This window comes from Canis lupus, chromosome 28 (genome assembly GCF_003254725.2).
Source record: "Canis lupus dingo isolate Sandy chromosome 28, ASM325472v2, whole genome shotgun sequence".
In the NCBI taxonomy this organism is placed as follows: Eukaryota; Metazoa; Chordata; class Mammalia; order Carnivora; family Canidae; genus Canis; species Canis lupus.
The window spans coordinates 16753418-16767201 of NC_064270.1; the positions used below are offsets into that span (position 1 = coordinate 16753418).

Below are 13784 nucleotides of genomic sequence, written 5' to 3' on the forward strand. Positions count from 1 at the left end.
CTGGCCAGACTCACAGGGGGTGCCCAGTCACACCAGCCAAAGTCACATCGGCCAAAGCACTAAGTTTCCTCAAGGCCCACTTTCAGAGGGGAGAGGTTCAAAAAGTCACCAGGAAGCCAGCCCCCTCCTCTGGTCTGGGGTGAGGCAGCTGACCAGCCCGAGCTCAGGAAGGACAGAGGCCTGGATTCGGCTGCCGTGGGTGGGAGAGCCCACATCCTTCCTGTTCCCGCTCTTCCATCAGCAGCCCATACATATCCCTTGGCAAGCAACAGATGGAGAAGGCAGGGAAGCCATCAATCTCCCAGGAAGGACACGGTGTCTGACATCCCCACAGCACGTCATGGGAAATCACCGTGTCCTGGGACAGATGGACTCCGGGGAGTCTCAGAGGCTTAGGCCCGGCAGACCCCAGAGACAGCAAGGGGCTCCCCCTGGCAGCCTTTCGTCCAGGCCCACATCCAGCTTTCTTTCACCTGTTCCCCCAGGGAACTTTGAATCCAACAGTTCCTGTGGTGGGTTGGATGGTGACCCTCCAAAAGTTAGGTAGGTCCACATGCTGACACCCAGGCCCTGTGAATGTGACTTTACTTGGAAGGAAGGGTCTCTACAGATGTAATTAAATTAAGGATCTTGAGATGAGCTCAGCCTGCATTACCTGGGTGGGCCCTAAATCCGGTGACAAGTGTCCTTTTTTTTTTTTTTTTTCAAGTGTCCTTATAAAGAGACGGAAAAGGAGCAAACAGACACAGAGGAGAAGGTGATGGAAGCCAGAGGCAGAGGCTGAAGCAAAGCTGCCACAGCCTGGAAGGCCTACAGCCACGGCACGCTGGACAGGACAAGGGAGTAGCTCCCCTGGAACATTCAGAGGCAGTGTGGCCCTGAGGGTAATCTGATTTCAGATCGGGCCTCCAGAATTTTGAGAGGGTCCTTTCTGTTGTTTCACGACCCAGTTTATGGCGTTTTGTCAAAGCAGCCCTCAGAGAACAACACAGTCTCGAAGCCCAACGCAGCCTCCTCGCCCCACTCTGATCCCCAGCTACCTCTGAGGCAGCCTTTCCTCTGCACCGAAGCCGGGGGCTCCCCATCCTGGCTGGCATGAGCCTTTGGAATCGGCTCCTTTGAGCCCTCCCTAACGCCCAGCCACCCCAGGTGGCCTCCTCCTCCCTGGAATTCTCCTTTCTCCATCTCACTGGTTTCTAATTTCCATGTGACACAGGTCAGAGCTTTAAGACTGATGTTCAGGGCCTGGTCCCACCAAGCCTTGGGGGTCCCCTCCGTTCCCTTCCCACCTGCCCTGGCTACTTCAGATTACTGACTGCCCCCAAACACCTCCTACACGGCCCCAAATTCCCTGCACCGTGTCCACACCACACAACCCAAACCCTACTCAATGGTCCTCACAGCAAGCACACCTCAGAAACTGCCTCCAAGGGCCTTCCCCATCTCTCTCCACCCCTAACTCCTGAGACAGATCCTTCTTTCTTGAAAGGGAGGAGACCAAGCCGGAGTTGGGGTGGGGGGCGGGCTGGAGCAGATGGCATCTGTATTAAGCCCTTCTGAGTACAGCTAAGCCTGGTGCCTTGTGCAGATGGCATCGCCAGAGAGGTCCCATAGCAGGAACTCCCCCCCCCTCCCCGCCCTGCTGCCCGCTGCCCGCCTCCCTCTGTAGTTAGCTCAGCTCAGCAGTACAGCGGTCCCTGGAGCTGAGAGGTGGAAAAATCACTCAAGGTCTCACAGGAAAAGAACAGGGGAGCCAGAGGCCATGCTAGGCCCACAGCTCCAGACCCTGCCCTCCACCTGGTTCACCCCATCCTGCTCTTTTATCACAGTGAGTTGCCTGAGCTCTGTTACCCCATGACTCCCGGGGCCAGGAAGGCTTGTCCTGACATCCCCCGAAGTGGCCGGCAGAGACCAAACAGGTGGCCTGCTCCATGCTCCATGGACCCATGCATCCTGGGGACCCACCAGTGCGCTCACATCCTGTGCTCTGGAGACACACCCGCTTTCAAAAGAAGGTATCGCACAAGTCCTCCGTTCTAGGGAAGGATGCGTTTCCTACAGCGAGCGTGCACCAAAGCGTCTCCCTTGGTCCCCAGATTCCCACCTGGCGTTTCTGGACCTGAAATCACATGTGAACAGCGGAAACACAGAGGTGACCATTTCCCACAGTGAAGCAGCCCTCATCTACCACCAGATGCTGGCTAGGCTCGAGCTAGTATTTCCCTGAATCTCCCTCCACCTCTGGGCCCCATCTCGCCCACAGGAGCACCAGCTGGGAAGGAACATGAACACCCACGTCAATGGGGGGGATGCCGAGGCTCCCCAGGCTTGTACCCCCTCTCTCCCTCCACCCTGTGTCCTCTACACCCCCGGCCTCCCAGCAGAGTAGTGGATGGGCAGCATGGGCAGGCTCCAACAGCAGCAAACATGCTGCCTCGATGGGGAGGGTATCTGAGGGGATGAGCAGGAACCAGAAAGAAAATATGAAGGCAAACAAAGTGGAGACAAAGCCGTGCTTCCGCCACCACCCTGCTTCCCCTCTCACACATGAGCTGGGGATGGATGGAATGAAACAGGCTGCTGGGCGCCACCTTCCTGGTGATCCCCTGGAGAACAGACTAGCTCATAAAGATGACCTGGCTTCTCCGGGGAGGGCAAGGGCGCCTAGGGCTTTCTATGGCCACAGAAAGGCCAGCTCCCTACCTCCTCAGTCCCCATTGGGCTCCCTCTCACTCACATCCTGGCTTGAGGGCTTCTGGCCCCCACACATTGAAATCCCAGGCTGTCTCCCACCCTGGTCCCCTGTGGCTGGGGCGGTACTGGACACAATGCCTGGGCCCCAGCTGGGCAGGGCTGGGGGGGGAGGCATTGGGGAAGGGAAGAGCTCTGGGCCTCCTGCATGTACACACACACACACACACACACACACACACACACACACACACACAGCCTGCAAAGATCTAAAACCCCTTTCATCTTTATAAAGAGACACAAAGGCAAGATGGGGGCCAACCCAGTAGTTAAACACTTCAGAGCTTGTGGCGGGCCTCTCTGCTTGCGCTCTCTGCTGCAGGCACCTGGGCTGAACCACAGGCCCAGAGCCGCCTCCGTCAGGGCAAACCCGTTCTCCCCGTCCGGGAAAGCAGAGGGCCTAGACTGTAGGCCAGGAACAGAGGGCAAAATTACCCCCAGAATCGTCTATGGCTGCACAGAGTCCCCTTCCCCTGAATTAGTCAAAACACCGACAACCACAGGAGGCAGCCACAAGGGACCAGGGTGACGCCTGTGCTCTGCCCTGGCTTCTGCCCGAGGCTGCGCGGGGCACGCAGTGGGTGGGCCCGAACCACGGGCAGGTACCAGCGGGTCAGGCCGGGGCGGGCAGCCGCTGCCACTGCCAACGTCCCGGGGACATACTCCGCCCCAAGGCCACCCAGAAACAAACAGCCCAAGGCGCTTCAGCTCAGGAGAGCTTAACACTTGGCCGAGGCTTAGTGTACAGCAGCGAAGGGGCCAGACTCCGGAATCAGAGGGCCCGGGTTTGAACCCCAAGTCTCTCACGGGCGGTAACGACGGGCATGGTGGTCACATACATGGTCGTGCTCCCTAAAGGACATGCTTATCTGCGTTGGTATGGGTCATAAGGCCAGGGCTCCCCTTTGCTCCTGCATCTTAGGGACTCTGACTCATCTTAGGTGACCCACATCCCTGTGGCACTCTAGATGCCTGGGGACTTGGCCTGGTTGTCTCCTCCGCCTCCCTGTTTCTCCAAAGGCCCCAGGGGCTGCCACAGAGGGAGACAGGAAGCTTGGCACCTGGGGACCTCATAGCCTGCCACCACCCCCACCCCCCAATCTGGCAGCATCAACACTGACCCTCCTCCAGGACCTTCGGAGCAGCTAGAAGGAGAAACCACTGTTGGTGCCTGATGTCCGGTATTACAGTGCAGGCACCCTGTGATGCTTGCTGAGTGAATGAATGATGTCAGGACTGGGGGGAAAACCTCACTGCTTTTACTCCCAGGAGCACGAATTTGAAATGGGGGTGTAGTGGGAGATCCCTGACTAAGTAACTTCTAAGTTTTTTCTTCCTGGGAACGCTCTGCAGTCAGAAAAGCAAAGTGCTGACAGTGGTGGGTGCCTTGGGGAATGTGAGCAAAAACTCTTTCAGATGCAGGCCCCCAGAGACAGACCTCAGCCACTTCAGGTCTGGACAGCCTTCGCTGAACCATAGGCTGACTCACCACTCGAGTTTACCAAGAACACAGCCCAGGAATGAACCCCAACACAAGTTTATCTGACCGCCAGCTGCCTCTCCCTTTGACGCTCACTTCCTTGCTTGAGAGTCTTACAGAAATGTAAGATAAATGGAGGATATGGGATTTGAAGCAAATTCAGGAAAAGAAGCAGAGAAGCACCGCTTGATGGAATGGCAAGCAGTTTTCCCTTTCTGGAAAAGAACAGACTGGCCCTATGGCCCTATGCCCCATGGGAGAGTTTAAACAGTAGCAGCCCAAGTGTGACATTTACTAAGATTTAGGCATTCTGCAAAATGCTTTGAGTCTCATCTGCACAATAAGCCTCTACGAGAGGCAATATCTTCATTTTACAGATAAGGAAACTGAGGCAAAGACTGGAGGGATCCCTGGGTGGCTCAGCGGTTTAGCACCTGCCTTTGGCCCAGGGCGTGATCCTGGAGTCCTGGGATGGAGTCCCACATCGGGCTCCCTGCATGGAGCCTGCTTCTCCTTCTGCCTGTGTCTCTGCCTCTCTCTGTGTGTATCTCATGAATAAATAAAATCTTTAAGAAAAAAGACTGGAGAGGCTACTTGCTCATTATCAGCATTGGAATTTGAACTCAGGACTGACTTTCAAGTCTCTGGTTTTCCCATGATGCTGTGTGACCTGATTATCTGTGAAATATTACACGCACCTCTGGGCTTCCCTGTACCATTTAAGGCAAGGCAGGTGACAATTTAAGTGAAATCTGGATATGAAGCAGGGAATCAGTCTTAATGAGCTTTCAAGGTACTTCCCACCCAGAGATTCTGGGTGTGCGACCTGGGATGTCTGAGACCGCTTTTCAGCCAAAAGGGCAGTGTATCAGGAAAAGGGAGGGAGGACCCTTTGGACACTGGACAGTGTGTTTTATGGGGAGGCCTCAGGAAGAAAGTGGCATTTTGGGGGGGGGGGCACTCAGGGGTAAGACCTCGGCATCCCGTCTCGTGCCCACCAGCCCAGGCTCACTGCGGTCCCACACTCCTCCGCCTCCTGCCTCTTCACTTGACTGGGAACAAAGTCTCAGCAAACAAAGGACCTTTTCATGAACTTGAGGCGGGTCCTCTGACTGCTACTGAGAAGGCTATTGAAACAGGCTCCCAGGAGAACAGTTTGTTATGAGCACATGGTTTTGTACCAACAAGCAGGGCTAGAATTATGACAACGCCCTCCCTATGGTTTGGTGCAGGTTAGTTAGAAGGAAACTCTCCTGTTACCCACTTAAGGCAAATGACCTGGGGGTGAAAGTAGGAGTAGCCCAGGACAGCTCCAAAGCTGAGCCCTCCTCCCGGGCAGCGAGTGCTCCACTCTGCCATTCACCTGGAAGAGAGTCATTTGAAAATTATGGGTTTTCTATTTTTTCCCAGGACTTCTGAGGATTTTATTTTTTAATTTATTTTTAAATTTTATTTATTTATTCATGAGAGACAGAGAGAGAGAGGCAGAGACACAGACAGAGGGAGAAGCAGGCTCCATGCAGGAAGCCCGAGGCAGGCTCGCTCCCAGGTCCCCAGGATCACACCCTGGGCTGAAGGTGGTGCTAAACCACTGGGCCACCTGGGTTTAGGTTTAAAAGGTTTAAAATCCTTATCTGAGGATTTTAAAGTGCTCTGTATATTCATTCTCTGGTACTGGCTGCTATTATCCCTATTAACAGGTTGAGAAACTGAGCCCTAACTGCTAATACCAGAGTGAGTCACAGCAGAAGACCTGGGTAGGTGGTTGGCCTGGTGTCTTCTCACCTCTTGACACTCAGACTTTGTGGGATTCTGCTCTTTGGCAGGACGCAGTTGATACCTGTGCCCATCCTCTCTAATGCCACTCTCCAAATCCTGGGATGTATCTCAACCACTTCCGAACCCCTGTATGAACTACTGGGGAGGAAGGGATTCTGTAGCTTTAGTTTAAGCCAAGTTGAAACTGTGGCGTGCTAGAGCTGGCGAGAGGTGAGCTGTGCGACCTTGCTTCTGTTCCCAGCTGTACCAGCTCTTGGAGCTGCAGATCCCAGATATTCCTCTTCTCTGCGTGCATTTGATTATAAAGCTCCATGAGGTCAATGAATCCCTAGCACACTCATTGCCTTGCACATTGCAGGAGCACAAGAAATACTCGAGCAATGAACGGACAGTCTCTCTTAAGTCAGTTCCTGTAGCCAGGACGTGGGCATCCTTGTTTCCCACTTTCCTTTGGGGGTGAGGGTGGAGAAAATGGGAAAGCCACTCTTCTGATCACCCTATCACTGCTCCCCTACCTACCACTCTCCCCCACCAGATCAGGCTGTGAAACCCAAGGCCATGGAAGCTGCCAGAAGCTACTGTAAGATGTCATACTCTTTGTTTCAAGTCACAACTCAGAGAACTACACAAAACTGCTGGTCTCAGCACTGAGCTCTATTCCCTTGGGCCAAGCCCAAGGCCCAGAGGCCTACCACCAACTGGCTCACAGCCCAGACCTCTGAAAATGCAGCCCCTACCTGCCCCCCTTGCCCAGCCCCTGAGAAACACACCTGGGATGTCACACCTTCTATGCTCCCTCCCTTCAACATCAGTCCTACAGTTGGAGTGGTTCTTATTCCTCAGTTGCCTTAAGGTAGAGGTGTTGCCGTGGGCAACAGTGATGTCACCTTCCAGGTGCTTCCATTCTGCTGATGTCAGGGGGTGGGCCACTCGGATAGAAGGGCAGTACGCTTTCTACAAGAAAATATCACAGGTCTCAAACTCCTGAGGAGGGCCCTATAGACCTCTGAGGCACCCCCAAATGACCCTCTTCCTCTCCCAGAAGACCTCACCTTTCTTTCCCCTCTGGATGCCTGTTCAGGCCAAGCCTCAAACCTGGCTGTCCCTCCCCCAGAGCTGGCGGAAAGGTGAGGACTAGCGGCTGTGTCCTCACCTCTGAACAAACCACAGCAAGGGCACCGATGAGCAACTTTCTTCTAAGCCTCTGAGACAGTCTGGGTCCCTACAGCCTTGTCCTTTGGCCAGACATCAGTGGCAGTAATGGGGAAGCCAGAGGCCCAATTCGGCAGAGAATGTGGATGAACTCAACCTGTCTTTAAGAGCTCATACTAGCCAGATAAGTTGATGCCAGGTACAGGGCTTGGAGTTTTCTACACATGTCCTGTGAGTGGTTATCCCCAATTTACCAATGATGAAACTGAGGCTTGAAATAGTCAAAGTGCTTGCCCAAATACAGAGAACATCGATCTACTGGGTGGTGGAGCCAGGACTCAACCCAAGTCCACGCTACTCCAAAGCCCATGAGGGTCATAGCTTCTTGGCACCGGGTCACCTAGAGACTGTAGCTTACTAAAGATGAACCGTGAGGGAGCCTGACCAGAGATCACAGAGAGCCCTTTAATTCCAAAGAGGCCATTTGGGCAGGCCAACTGATCCGAGACAGCCAAGGCAAGCAGTGCCTTAGTACAGCTTCATGCCTATGCTCACAAAGGGGCTGCCATAAGTGGCCAATCTGGGGTCTTTCACTTCCCCAAGCATCTGTGATTAGCGATCTTGTTTCTTCGCTAAATCCTCTTAATTTACATACAGAATTTATCCCTGTGGCCTGGCCTTCAACCCTGAAACTGTATAGTGGTTGACTTTTACAAATAAAACTACGTAGCTGGGAGCTAAGTAAAATAGAAGTAAGCTAGGGGCACCTGGGTGGCTCAGTGATTGAGTGTCTGCCTTTGGCTTGGGTCACGATCCCAGGGTCCTGGGATCAAGTCCTGCATCAGGGTTCCCCACAGGGAGCCTGCTTTTCCCTTTGCCTGTGTCTCTGCCTCTCTGTGTGTGTCTCTCATGAATAAGTAAAAAATTTAAAAAATAGAAATAAGCAAAATGATGCAAGAGGAAATGGAGAAATCCTATCAGGTAGACACTGCCCCCAAGGCACTGGCCAAAAAGATCTAGACAGCCAGGCTGACTGGAGTACTGGTCTATCTGGCAAGTATCTCTCCACTGATGAGAGGGCCATAGAGTCAAGAGAACCCCATTATATTAGACACCCCACTCCATGCCCCGCTTTGCCAAGCATGAGCTGCCTGGATCTTTGTATTCCTATGTGGCTCGGCCAAGATAGTCTGCATGATGGTGACGGTCACAAGTCTTCCCAATTAATAAACTAGCATTCTAATTTGCAATTAATAAACTAGCATTTTAATTTCCCACTTCTGGGAGCTTCTCGAGGTGACTCAGTACTCCAAGTCCAAAATACTCTGAAAATTGTGGAGATGAGGTTTCTGAATAAGCATAGCTAACTAAGAGCTAGGCTTGGGACAGGTGACAAGATGTACATAAACAGCACCCTTTATGGGAAATCTGCTGGGTATCAGCTGGTCCTTCCCAGGAGACTTCGAAGCATCCTCATGGCCCAGCAGCTAGTTTATTTAAAATACTGTCTATAGATAGTATAGTAGTAAAATGCTTCATTCCAGCTAATTAAATGCTAAAATGTATAGTGTGGAAAATAAATGATCATTTAGATGTAGCTATAAGATGGAATTTTGGGAAAGATTCCCTGAACGAGTTTGGGAAGGGCATTTACAGGTGAACAGGGCCTAGACAGGGAAGGGAAGAGGGGACAGATGGGGCCCAGGAGGTGGGAAGAGCTGGGACAGCATGTTTGGACACTCGCCAACTTGTTCTACCCCTGAGGGCATTTCCTGCCTTGGTCAGGGGCCCCACGTAGCTCTGGCCTTCACTTTCTGTACAACGCCCAGGTGGCACTTACTCATCACTCTCACGTCAGGCCCCAAACTGGATTTGCCACCTCACACTGTCCAGCAATTAAAGACGAAAGTCAATTGATACTTGGGCCTGGCCTCCATGAGCCATCAAGGCTGACTGAGCATGCTCTTTTCCCCTTATCTTTCTGCAGCCAGATGAGTTTTCTATCTTTCCTCCCTCTGAGCAGTTTTCTGTCTTCCTCTGATAAAGAAAAGACCAAATCATACAAGAGGCTTGCTCTTCCCTTCTTCCCACTAGGGCTCCCAACCAAACAAGTTTATTTTTTTAAGATTTATTCACTTATGAGAGAGAATGAGACAGAGCATGCAAGTGGTGGGAGAGAGAGAGAGGGAGAGGACCCCAAGTTCCTAAGCAGACTTCTTGCTGAGCATGGAGCCTGCCCCTGCATGGATCCTATGACTCCCGAGATGATGACCTGAGTGGAAACCAAGAGACGCATGCTCAACCAATTGAGCCACCCAGGCACCTGGCAAACTAGCTTTTTAAAATTAACCGACTTCTTACTCTAGGTTCAGTGATTGGGACTCAGCTTCCAGGCTCCTAAACACTTCACTGCTCTGTGTCTTAGCTTCCTCATCTATACAGGGGTAACAACACCTACCTCATTGGACTACTATGAAGATTAAATGACTTAATGAAAGGAAAGTGGTTTTGGGAAAAAAAAAAAAATCCTGGCAAATAAATGTTAGGCCTTCAATAATTGTTGGTCATCTGGGCTGCTGCGTATGGTTGCACAGGTGATATACTGCTCAAGAACACTTGGCCTGAGTATGGTTAAGGATGGATCCAGCTCACAAGCACTTGCCCGGCTATGCGCCTGGGCCATATCCATCAAGATGAGACCCCAACATGGCATCCTAAATGTCACCAAGGTTCCACCCTCTTGCAGAAAGATGCATCTTACTCTAATTCACACAAGGGACGGAACTGGCTAGCAATAGCCTTGGCGATTATTAACAACCCTTGGCATTCTCAGATATATCCCTCTCCCCAGCAAGACTGGATTAGAGGGGGATTGGTCTGAGATGGACTGGTCTCAGCCATAAGTAAGGTCCTAGCACTCTTGGTAGGACATTTCTCTGTCAAAACCCCACAGGCTGCATTGCGACCTCATCCCTACTGAGGGGACTTGTCTGCCCCAAACGTGGAGCCACAGTTTTGTGCTCTCTCCTTCCTGACTGCTAGTGGCCACCTGCCTCTGCTGGCAGGGATGGCAGTGCACTACTAACTTCTAGTTGTTGCCAAGTTACTCCTTACTTCTGAGTGAAAGCTATCTCCCTGCTTCTAATTGGTGCGTCTCTGAGCAAACCTTTGTGTCTGTGAGCAAACTTTTCCTCAAGTGACAGTGCTGGAGATTCCTGAGGGCCACGGCCTCATCCCCCTGGGCTTCTCATCCTGGAGACAAATGTGGGTGGTTCACTCCCTTCTCCCTCACAAGATGCGCTTTGCTGACCCCCCATTGCCATGCCAGCCCCTCTCCCCTGGACCACTTCCCTTTGGCAGTGCCATCCTTTGCTGGAGGGGGCCTGGAGGACTGAGCTCACCGTAGGGGCTCTGCTGGTCACTGCCTCCCAACTGAGATGTGTACCTCCTCCATCAGACAGAATCCCCCACCTTCTTTCTCTTTATTGACTCCAGGGCGTTTGAGAAGGGACAAATACAAAACCAGCTTTCTCCCAGGTAGTACTTTCTCGGGTGGGCACTTTTGCCAGAAGCCCCTGCTAGATGTTCTTCCCTGTTCTTGCCCTCAGATAAAAAGTTCACCCCCACACCCTGGTCTTTGTTTCACTTTGAATCCTGCAGGAGCTGGGAACCACTCCTGGTAAGGTGACAACTTCTGGGATGATGGCATCGGGTTAAAAGTTCAGATCCTTGCCCCCTGAAATCCAGAGCTTGAAATTGCTGCATCTTTGCAAATTACGGAGCTAGGGGATGGCATCTGAACAAAAGCCATCCACCCAGGGAGAGCAGAGAGTCAGTATAACCACTTTATGGTTACCCACAAGTGGAAAATATGAGGGCAGAATGGCCTGGAGCAGCAGCAGGCACAGGGAATTAGCAAACAATGAAAGCCACTTAGGCACGTAGGCTGGAAGGAGGGCTCCATAGCACAGCCCATTATGTTAATAATAAAGAGGTGAACAGCAGCAACTCCACCTGCGTGTGCGGTGCCATGTTCACAGCTAACCTGGACCTGTGACTGCAGCGGGCTCAGATCAGCTTTACCTGGCAGCCTCTCCGGGGTACAACTGGCTTGTAAAAGGCAGGAAGGGCTCTGGGTCAAATCCAAAAGAGTAACAAGAAAACAGAACAGGATTCTCAAACTGATTCAGATCCCACAGGCCGGGGTCCAGGATCTGCCCGGCATCTGGAGCTCTTCTAGTTTTGAAGGCGGTTCCTTCTCACACCAGGCAGGGGATGTGTGATCCCTGAGTGGCTCCGTAAAATATGTTCCCCTTCTTGGTTGGCAGCATTTTGATTTCTAAAGAGGAGCATTTGGGATGGGAAGCCCGGCCCTGGGGCTTCTGAGTCCCATCACCTGGAAGCCAGAAAGCTGGAGACACAGGGGGGAGAGGTGGGGATTGGGTTAAGGGTCAGGCGATTTGCAGCCGCAAGAGGAAAGTCCTGCACTGCGCGGGGTCTCTAACACTCGCAGTCCCGAAAGAGGAAGCTGCGGAGGCTCCCTCGGGCCCCCGTAACCCCATAACTTCACTACCTTAAACCGAGAGAGAAAACAGGCAGCCCTCCTACTGCCTCCTTGCAGGAGGGGAAGAGCCGGGGACCGGCCCGTCGGTCTGTCCGCGCACGCACGCTGCACTCAGAAGTAACGGACCCCGGGGCGGGAGCGACCGTCGCCGCGCGGGGGTGCAGCCAGGAGGCCCGGGGGCCCCGGCCCGGGCTGCAGCGGAGACGCCGGGGGCGCGGAAGGGCACGCAGCCGGCCGCCCCGCGCCCCCAGCCCCGGCGCCCTCCGCCGCGCCCCCAGCCCCCGCTCCCTCCGCCGCGCGCCCCCGGAGCCCTCCACCGCGCGCCCCCGGAGCCCTCCACCGCGCCCCCAGCCCCAGCGCCCTCCGCCGCGCCCCCAGCCCCCGCTCCCTCCGCCGCGCGCCCCTTCCCCCCCGCGCGAGGCGGGCGCCCTCGGGACTCACGCCGGCCTTCGTCCCCTCCCGGCCTCCGCGGGGACCGCGCCAGCCCCGCAGCGCGCGCGGGGCCCCAGGGCCCGGAGGCCGCGGTTCGCGTCCCGCCGGGCGCTTAGAAGGACGGGGGCGGCGGCTCCACGGCCGGCTCCCGCCCTCGCGCCTCCATCCGCGCGGCCCCCAGGGCGGCGGAGTTACTCATTTCCTGGATGTCACAGAAACTTTTTCCTCCTTATAAGAACAAAACACCCGCCTCTGCCACGGGCCGCCGCAGCTCCTTAAGGAGGACCGCGCGAGTCGCGGTGAGGCGGCCCCAAGAGGTCGGCCCCCGCCCCCCACAGGAACCCCCGAGAGGCCAGCAGACCCGGAGGGCGACCCTGCGAGTCGGGCTCCGGCCTCCCGAGTCGGCCGGCGCGGGGGGCCGCGGGGCGAGCAGGACGCCCTTAAAAGGCAGCGCGGGCGGGCGGGGGGCGGGGGTTAAGGCGCGGCCCCTGGGCTGCGAGCTCTCCGCGGCGCGTTTTACAAGCGGCGGGATCCCAGCCCCCCCCCCCCCCCCGCTTTTGTCCTGGGAGGGAACTGTACGTCCAGACACGACGCCGGCCCCTTTCTTTTTCCGCGGCTCGAGTGGACGAACAAGGAGCCACGGGCCTCCGTGCCTTGCTCCCGGCTGAGGCTGCACAAAGGATGGGCACCGCCCGCCTCCCTGCAGAGGGCGCTGTCGGGCCCCGAGCCCGCCGCCGTAGTGCAGTTAGACCCCGTGTGTGAAGTTAGGGTCCCGGGAATCGGGTGCCCAGGTGCCCCCCCCGCCCCGGGTGCGAAATCCGTAGCCTCTCCTCCTTGTGACCCGCCGGCTGTCCCGGCCAGGGGGAGTGGCGGCCGCGGCTGGAACAAATCCTGCATTAAGTGGCTTTGGGGGAGTCCAGCACGACGGAGGGCGGCCTGGGGGGAATGAGGAGAACACGCTGTCCAAGGGGTTGTCACCAGGGCCGCTGCGGTGGGGCCTCTTAGGTCACCTATGCCCTTCCCTCTTGGAGCCAGCCCAGTAACGTGAACACTCGCCTGCAAGACATTAGGCTGAGGCTCGAAGATAAACAGGCAGTGAGACAAAGCGCTAAAAATAGACCCCCCTGGCCCTTGGCCCAGGTTACTCTTGTTTTCAAGCTTCTGCTTTGCTCCTAGCGCTTTCCTTACATCAGGGACAGTTAGGCGGAGTTGGGGGGGCACTGATGGGGAGGATGGGGGAACGGGCTTGCAGGGGTCAAGGGGCAGGCTGCTCTGAGATGGGCCCCTTTGGCCTGAACATTATTTTGAGTTAAAAGCAATGGAACCCTGCCTGGGCAGATTCTGGAAAAGCTCTTTACCTCCCCCTCCCGGGGGCCAGCCAGCGCTAGGAAGAGAGCTATTAGGAATTCCTCTTTACCTAAGAAGCGTAATGAGGCAAGCTTTGTTTTCCAAACTCCTCCTTTCACCATCCTCCCAATAGTCTTTCTCCCTTTGTAACCTCAGAGCCCACCCCCTCTCCTGGGCTCACCTTAGCTATCACTGTCTTTGGAATTTCCCTGTCTGGGTGGGATCCCCCCTTACAGAGGCACCTAAATGTGATTTTCTCCTGTTAAAAAAATCTGCTTC

General features: G+C 54.8%; 1 protein-coding gene across 9 annotated transcripts in view; it reads right to left on the minus strand.

Annotated features, from left to right (window-relative positions):
- Positions 1–12559, minus strand: part of LOC112672291 (inositol 1,4,5-trisphosphate receptor interacting protein) — a 33118-nt gene extending 20559 nt beyond the window's left edge. For 2 of the 9 annotated variants that reach the window (XR_004810058.2, XM_025467130.3), the window contains exon 1: positions 6781–7292. The gene's annotated coding sequence lies outside the window, so the exon portion shown is untranslated. Of the gene's footprint in view, positions 1–1965; positions 2120–6780; positions 7293–11245; positions 11574–11735; positions 11761–12167 lie in introns of those variants that run through there. The other 7 variants (XM_049103491.1, XM_049103490.1, XM_025467135.3 and 4 more) reach the window with 7 other exon arrangements.
- Between the last annotated feature and the right edge of the window lie 1225 nt (positions 12560–13784).